The following is a 9,406-nucleotide window of genomic DNA, read 5'->3' on the forward strand; positions in this document are numbered from 1 at the left end:
TTACCAACAGATTTCAGCCATCAACAAGGAATTACATTAATGCCACTTCCTGTGACCCAGCTGCATAGAGCATGGACGTGTGTGTGCGTAAGTTTGTTAACATGTGTATTCCCTTGAGTGAAAGGGAGAAAGCAAGGGGTTGTGAAGGTGAAGATTTGCAAATGCAATAACATTCACCAGCCTGACAGTATGCATTGTCTTCATTTCAGAGATGGATTCGTGGAGTAGAGGCAACTCAGTCACCCCAAGATCATCGGGTCCCTGCATGGATAGGAATATAAGATACTGCAACAACTCCCTCAGATCATTTAGTATTATTTGTGCATTCGGGGGAAAGATGCAGAGCAGGAAATCTGTGGATGTGTGGCAGGCGGGCACAGACACGTCTCTAGTGGCTGTGGGAGAGCGTACCATGAATAAATTTAGCGCTGTCCCCAGGAGATTGCCTTCAATCACGAAGCATAAGGTGTCAATGCTGCGCCCTGTGTGCATGGAGCACCAAATTACCTTCCACCAGATTGCTGAGCTGGGTCTAATAGGAATAGGGGAATGGACTGAAGAGGACGGACTGCTAATTAATCTGGCCAAAGTCAGAGCCCATGTCCTGGGCCTGCTGACAGCTGGTCAAGATGAGGCCAGTGGTACATGTACTGTGAGCTGGTGTTTCAAGGACTGGGCAAACAACAAAGTAGTATAGACAAGAAATGATATACAATGTTGTGTTTGTATGTGTAAAAATCTTGCATCATGATACTGTACTAACACTGAATGCACAGGAATATGAACTGAAAGTTTCTCCGACAATAAATAACAACAAAATGGTGCATAATCCATCTTTAAACACATTTATTGTATGATTATTTGACATAATCAAATATTTATAGCCTTTGTTATGCTGTGCAAAAACTCTGAGGCTACACTAATGTGGCTTCATAATCACCAAAGCATTTTATGTAGTGTAACAGCATCAAATGTTCTCAGTGAATCCTATGGTGTATGAACCATAACATTAAAGGCCATATCCAGTATTCAGCACAAGCAGAAACGTTAACATCTCAATTTACATACAAATTTCCATGCATCTAAAAGCAAAAAAAACTCTTTACCAAGCCATTTTCCCATTTTGAATAATGGGTGGTATTCTGAGATCCAGTTGATTGACTAAACAAAGACATGACTAGTGCATTAAAGCAATTGTTTATTGCACTGAATCATGCTGTACGTATAATTTTCCTGTAAATGGTTATTAACTGATACAGAAACCATGGATTTGTATAATAGCTGGTAATCATTCTACCTCAGGATGTGTTTTCTCCCTCATACACAGGGTTAAAGAATTAGAGTGTAGTCAATTACATTTAGCAGGTCACAGAAATTGATTTACTGTCTAAGGAATGTGTGTGTGTGTTTTTTTTTTTTTTTTTCCAAGCTGGGCTTTGGCTCTGTGGTGGCATTCTGCTCACATAATCAAGGATGAGCGAAGCCTGTCTACCCAATCTACTACTTGGTCCCACAGGGAAAAATGACTTGCAACAGGAAAACCTGCATGAATACTAATTTGCCTACTTGGCTTTAACAGCTTTTGCAAGCCAATCTCATAGGAATTTGTAGAATATGATGCCTTTCCATCTTTCCATATTAATTACCCCAACTGAAAATAGGGACAGCAAGAGCTGGAGGAGGAGAGTGACAGAGGAAGAGTGTGTGAGAGAGAGAGAGAATCATGGGAATAGGTCTAAGCAGGGACTCTCTGCTCTCTATCCTAAATGCGGTTAATTATAATGTGATTTGAAGCATCTCGAGCAGGAATCTGGCAATCTAGATTTGGAGCTCTATGACCACAGCTCCAGTTTGGGTCTCTTCAGTATGGTTCAGCCTGAAGATCACAGAAATGGACTAGACACAGAAGTAAAACTGGGACACGCTGGATATGTTCACGCCAGCCCTGTTCCAACTCTTGAACTCTTTCTCCTTTAGTTTGTTTCATTCGGGCAGGTGAGAACCATGCTGTAGAAACCTAAGATAATGCACCAATACGTGGGAATATCTGAGAAACCAGTGTTCTGGTTTGTAAATCATGTGTTTTAGATATGTGTTCTTTCTGACCTTTTTTTATGAATTAAATGTTTTACTGTAATAATAATACTATATTAATGTGGTAGGCAGGCGTTTTGGGGTCTTTGTATGTGCAGTGGTCATCGGAAGAGTCGGAAGGGCAACCCCTGATATGGACAAACCTCAGTGTAAGGACTAAATTCATGTAGTGCAGCAGCTGCTTTTAACAAGTGGCATCCAGCAGTAACAAGTTGGAGATAATCGATTTTGTTTGACCTGACTATTTGGATTATTTTGATGTCCAAAGAGTTTCAGCCTGAAATAACTGAGGCACTCAATTGAAAATACAAATATGTTTTCAATAAAAATGTTTTGTTAAGGGAAAAAACTGATACTAATGACGATGGTATTCACTGGTAATAATATCTGCCTACTTCCTCTAGGCAGCACTTTATGTTACAATAGGTACAATATAAGTCAGCTTTGCAATATCTTCCCTTCCCTCATTTGTAATAGCTTATTATACAGCTTTATAGTTACAGAGATGCTGGAGCAGCTAATGACCCACAAACTGAGACAGTTAAAAACAACTGTAAGTACTGTGCAACTTCCAGCACCTTTTCTGTCAAACTGACTGGGTCTTGCACAGTGAACACTGTAACACTGTGGCTGTATTTTACAGTTAACCAATCACTGTTCACATGAATTGAATGACCATAGTATTGCTACTTTTACTTAAGCAAAGGACTGAGTAAGGTTACATCTTCCATAGCTGTTTCTAAGAATGATGCTCATAATTGGCCATCCAACTGTTCTTAAGAGTGTGTATCTGGGGGTTGGGCCGTGCATTTTATGATAGCATACAATAAATCAGGTATGTAATCGAACAGTGTCAACTTAAATAAGCCAATTAAAACAAAGAGCAGCAAGGTTGAGCGAGCACTGGAAAATGTGAAAATTGTCGTATTTTGAATTATAGGGAACACATTTTTGCTGTCAACATACTTATTATGTGTAATTACAGTTCAAAGGATGATTTATCCCTGATTTTTATCTTGTCATTTTATTACACTTCATATTCTAACAAAGTTGAAAATGCAATGTTTGTTTCGGAGGAAGTTTGGACAATTAGATGCTTTATTTTGCACAGCATGAAAGATTCAGGAAGTGAATACACAGCCTAGTGTGAACAGCCTAAGCACAGAGACTCTGTGAGCTTGATCTTGGTTCCACACAGAAATTGAGACTCATTGTACAATGTTATATGGCAAAAATATAGTCTTCCAATCTGTAATCAAAAGATCAAAGCCATGTGGACATGTAACAGCAATCCATAAAGACATGGTATCCAGCTGCAGACGGGAGCAACTCAGTGCTTTTATATACGTCCAATGAAATCCTCCCTCACGCATCACCATAATAAGGGTTTTAGGTGTCCATGCTGAACAGATTTTCACTTGGCCCTTTGTGTCGGAGAATCTCACCTGGTCTTTGGAGTGGGGGCAGAGGGGAGCAAACCTTCCTGCCCCGACTATGGAGAGACAGCCTTCCTCTGTAACCCACTCTCATTCACAGACATCATTCATGTGCAAATCATCGTGGGACCTATTGTTCACCCACTGCGCTTTCAGATACTTGCTGAATCAAGTGATAAATGTAATGGCAGGGCTGGAGATATGTTCCATATAGTGAAAAGGAATAATAAGACTTATCAAAGCACTCGCATTTGTTCAAAGAAGCAAAACAAATTTTATACAACTAGTCAGAACAAACAGCCACAATACATTTTTTTGAGTAATACTGACATTTCTCTCCTTTTTGTTTGACATTTGTCCAACATGTTCATTTTTCAGTGAGCACAGTCCTTGTCTCTTTTTGCTGACAGGATCAAAAATAATTTACTATCACAGTAAATCTAAACTAAATCTGAGTATAGGCGACTGAAACAGTTTTCAGCTACTTCAGAGCCAAAGATTTTGCCTCAGCAAGTGTAGAACCCATGTAGTATTAAAACAAAACAAGGGTCTCTAGTGTAACAACAAGGCTGCAATATCCAGACTGCGATCATAACTTACTAAATTAGTATACAATGACTACTACATTAGAAAGTATAGAAAGCAAGTAGAAGTTATTTATTACAGAGTGAGGGAAAGTTTTTTAGAAGTTTTATAACGAGAGTAGTCACTTTTCATCTCTTGCTAATATTTCTGTGTTCTTTGTTGCCAATATTTCATCAAATTCAATGTTCTGTAAATAATTAATGAATCAGATATAAAAGTAATTTTTCGCAATAATATTATTTTCAATAAAAGAACTAAAGGTCTATAGCCCTGGAGAGGCTGTAATGCTAATTACAACAGAACAGATAAGAGTTTTTCACTGAAGTCACATTGACATGTCACTGTAGGAAAAGCACAGGTGTAAATAATAAAATCAAAGCAGGCCCAGTTCCATTTAGTTTGTTCTGATTCAGAGTCCTGGGCTGTGTCCAAATCTTTCCCTCCTTCACTAATTCACTCCCAGCATAGACACCCAGTAGTTTACCCAGTAGTGAGGAGTGCATAGAGATCTTGGACACTTCTGAATCATTGTTGATTTGCGTCATCGTTCACAGGTGTAGTGTGGCATGACTAAATTTTTTGTGTCTATAAAATGTGGAGCTCTGCACTGTGGTATTGTTAGCATGAAGTCGTGCACATGCCATGGACACAGCTTTTTTTGCTCCATTGTTTAATTAGCAAAAAATGTCACCCTCAGAATTTGGAAATGAAAAGGTGGAGGTTACATATGTTTAGTAACTTGGGAGGATTATTGGATGCAGCCCTGCTAGTGAATGCTAACCCATTGTGATACTTGAGTAGAAAAGAGTAACACTAATAACATTTGTGATCTTTATGCTGTGCAGTAACTTAAAATGTCAGCTGTAAAGAGGGCCTGCAAGTAATTTTTATCATGCTGTATATTCATATAATGTTCAAATATTAGATTAAATAAATGCAGGTTACATTCTTGTCAACAGAAAACTAAATGGGGCGCAGCAGCAGATAAATCACTGAAATTCAAGATGTAGCAGTGCAGAATGAAACATGAAACGGGAGCCTTGGAGACGCAGCTCGATTAAGCTTTGCAAACTGAATAAATTGTTTTTGTTTCAACATTCAAGGACAAAATCACCAATCCTAGCCAAAGTAAACATTTTACCAACAACTCTGTTGATTGGTGGAAAAGATTGTTTAACTCTATATAATGGTGCCTGATCTCTTTGAAAAAGCCCAAGCTTGTGTAATCAAAAGCACAGCCTTTTGTCTCTTTAACACACATACCAAAGAAGCTGCTGAAGAGGCCACATCAGAATGAATGAATATTTAATTGAGGCCTATTGAGGCAGAAGATCAAAATGACCTTGCTTTAAATGATTATTCACTGACAAAAATAAAAGTAGAGAAGGGGAGAATGGAAGGCGCACCCTCGAGAGCCTCAGTTTGTCCAGCAAGCGGGAATATATTACACAAACATATGAGAGCAAAGCCATAGAATTATCGGTGAATGTGTTTAAATTTGACACTTGTCTTCATTTACATGTCCAACCAATTACTGCTACCATCAAATCCTTAATTCAACAGAAATCTAATAAACCAAATAGTCGCTTTAAAAGTGCACAGAGAGGACTGACACACTTTTCAAAAGTAAACTAATGTCACAAACAGATGATGTTCATACATGATACACATGAAATCTACTGTAATGTGAGGAATGAATCCACAATGTCTCTTACTAGCACCACAAGTGTCTCGCATGAACAATTTAGACACATGCATGAGACTCAAATGGAAGACACCAATGAGAGAACACTGACCCTTCTTACTGGAAGATGTCTGGACAAAAAGCAGGTCAGTCTGGCTTGTGAGGGAGCAAGACCCTCCTCTCAACTTTCCAGGCACTCATGGAAGGGAAAAAAAAAAAAGGCTGAACTGATGGGGACTGAACATGAATGGGTTTAAACTCAGCACTTGATAGCATGCCAGACTGAAAGGAACAGGCATCCATACTTGCGAGCTCTTGTTCTAAAATATGTTTGTGGTATTTTGTGTATTATGATGTAACATTTTCTGGTCTTAAATCTTTGTTCCTGGACTTGTTGGAAAAACCCAACTTTTTATGTACAACACAAAGGGGCCATACTTCTGAATAACAGGCAATACTTGGATGAGACATGTCTACAATATACTATACTGTATGTACTGCAGAGCTCTATGAGAGATCTACGATGTTGCTGTAAACAAACGAATAGTTTCATTACTGATTTATCTACAGATTATTTGATAACTTTGTGAAGAACGCCCTTAACAGTTTCCCAGAGCCTGTGTTCAAATGTCCTCTCCTAACACCAGTCCAAACCCAAAAGACACTCAACTTATTATCATAAAAGACCAAGAAATCCTGAAAATATTCACATCTGAGAGGCTGGAACCTATGATTTGTCACCATTTCTACAAAATTCAAAAATTACTCAAATGACTGATTGTCAAAATTGCTGCAGATTAATTTTCTGTCGGTCAACTCATCAATTAATCAACTAATCGTCTGAGCTCTGTGAGTCCACCAGAATCACAGAGCAAGGGTTTCTTTCAACATTGTTCAACCATAATGCAACCTCAAGATGTGCTGTGTTTTGAATAATGGAAACAAGCGCCGGCATAAGTCTGCTACAATATTAAATAAAAAAAAAATTAAGGAAATTGAAAAAAAAAAAGATGTTTAAGCAGGTTGAGATAAAGAGGGCTCAGTTTAGATTTTTCTGCTACTATTTACTATCTTGTGATCTTATCTCATTGCTGTCTGGTAGATGTTTTTTGTGTGTGAGTTTGTGTTTTCCTGTTATATCAATACTGAAATGTGTTCAGTGAAATGTGTCACACTTACCGACAGGTTCACAGACATTGTGCATTGTGTTTCTGCATTGAAGCAAAACAGCAGAGAGTCAGACCTTGACCTCTGTTACACCTGTAGAGCTCTATGGGCACATAAAGAGTGAGTCATAGCATTCAGTGAAAACATGAGACATATTCACATGTTGCCAGCACACATGGTAGTTCTGCACGTTATTGTTATGCTGACTTACTTTGTTAAAATGTTCTTTCAACTGTTACTCAATGCTAAATGAGTTACAGAACATAAAAAGTCTGTTAAAAGCCAGACATACTGCTTCAGCTATGAGCTATTACAGATCCAAAACATCCATCTAAAAAGTTACTGATTCAATTTTCAAGCCAAAGATTTAGAAAAAGTTTTCTCTCAGAGTCTGTGTGGTTGCTAATATGCAGTAAATCTGACGGTCACAATTAGAAAAAGTTCCTCAAGGAAAGCTGAATCGAAAAATTCTTTAAGTCTGACATTGATGTTCAAATGTCTGACATTGATGCACGGATGTTCTGTTTTGGTTTGCCTGCCATAAGAAATTGTACGTTTTATCTTCATCTGAAAAGGAAATGTGTTTGCAGTCAAGCAATCTCTTTGCCCTTTGGTCTCACGTTGAACCAGCGGGAATAATTTTAATATTAAACTTTAGCTAGCATGTTATTATTATGATCAAGGCCAGCTGAGTCTAGATTTGTGATACCTTCACATTTGATAAAGAGACAAAGCCTTGAGTTTCTCATTTTATAGAAACGCACAAGAAACTGCTAAAGAGTTCACAGCCACCCATATACTTTTTCCAACCCATTCCAATGTCAGTCATGTCAGCATTTACAAAAGTGTCAGTCTGCATAACAATCGTACTGTAAAAGCATTAATAATGGACATGCTTGCAATGCAGGCATAAAAGAGTGACAAATAACTCTCTTTAGCTTTAATATGAAAGCACCCAGATGACCTCCAAAAGGACATATTGACTTTGTGGAATATGTTTACAAGCTATTTATTTTTAGCATGTGAAAATAAACATCAAATCAACCCCAAAAAACATTTTCCTGCTGATTTTAAGGGCCAATTTCCCTCAGTGTCACCAGTATCAACATTTGTTATTATTAAGAAAAGCACTCATTATTTGGACCTATTAATTATTTTTAGTATAATCAGAATGGAGCAAAATTAAAAGAGAAAATGCTTTTTTTCTCCACTGAAATCACAAGTGGTCCTCTGGGGCCATCATAAAAAAAAAAATATTCCCCAGCATCCTTCATTCTTGAGACAAATCTATACCTGGAGACACTATCTGTTCCATCAACATAAACATGGGTCATCTTCACTAAACCACTGCTGTAAGAGCGGAGCTAATGTCAACCTGAACATGATAGATCAAGTAATGTGGCAAAGCTGATACTATAATTGAGTCAGTCACTATGTGGATAATACCCCTTAACTGCCAAATAAAACCTTACACATGCTCCTGTGACAGTCTGGCTACACACACTCTAAAAAAGAATGAGCTGAATATCATCATCACCATCGTCTCTCTGGCATGGAATCAGAAAAGTTCCTTTTAAAAATGTTATTGTGTTAGTACACATTAGTACAATATGACTCCACTTCCACCATGAGCTATCTGTCGCACACAAGTATCTGTTGACATGCTCCTTAACATGGATATTATGTTAGGGAGCCTTTTAGCAAACTCCAAATTATTCTGCCACAGTCCCTTTTCTGTGGTGGGTCAGGGCTGTCTGAAGCCATTATTGGTAATGAATGTGGAGTCCTACTTTAAAAGGTTCAGGCATGTAAAGTCACCTAAAGCTGACTAATGGAATCCTGCTGACACTGAATGCCAGGGGCTTTTACCACATCCCAGAATGGCAGTTTTGGAAATTTACACTACAGACATAATGAACTATAAATGTAAACTTGGGAATGTAGCCTCCCACACAGTAGCTCTGAGTTATTAATAGATACAGAACGTTCTGCAAAATGATCAATTGCAGAAAACTCTATCCTGTGGTTTCAGAAACAATTCTGCCACTCGTGACTCATTTGCACACTAATACAGAGGAATCTGGGCATGTATCTTTGTGTTTCTTTAACATGAGCACAATTATTGAAGAAGGAGCTGTGAAAATATGAGCAGAGCATTTGTCGGAGGGACTAAATATTCTGAGTTTGTTAGCGCTGCAACACTTTGTGCCCTGGGAGATGGGCCTCTTCAGCAGGTTCACAGGTCGCGCAGCAGCGTGCAGAGTGGCCATTGTGCTTTGTCATTTCACAGGTGATTCACATCACTACACTCGAGCATGCTGGAGGTAGAGCACTCGGAGATGCTTGCGGCATTCAAAATGCATGATTTTCAGCCTAGTGCAAACAAATCGCTTTAAAAGATCAGTTTAATCTATTTCGAGCTGTTATTATGAGCTGGGAG

This window comes from Toxotes jaculatrix, chromosome 17 (genome assembly GCF_017976425.1).
Source record: "Toxotes jaculatrix isolate fToxJac2 chromosome 17, fToxJac2.pri, whole genome shotgun sequence".
In the NCBI taxonomy this organism is placed as follows: domain Eukaryota; kingdom Metazoa; phylum Chordata; class Actinopteri; family Toxotidae; genus Toxotes; species Toxotes jaculatrix.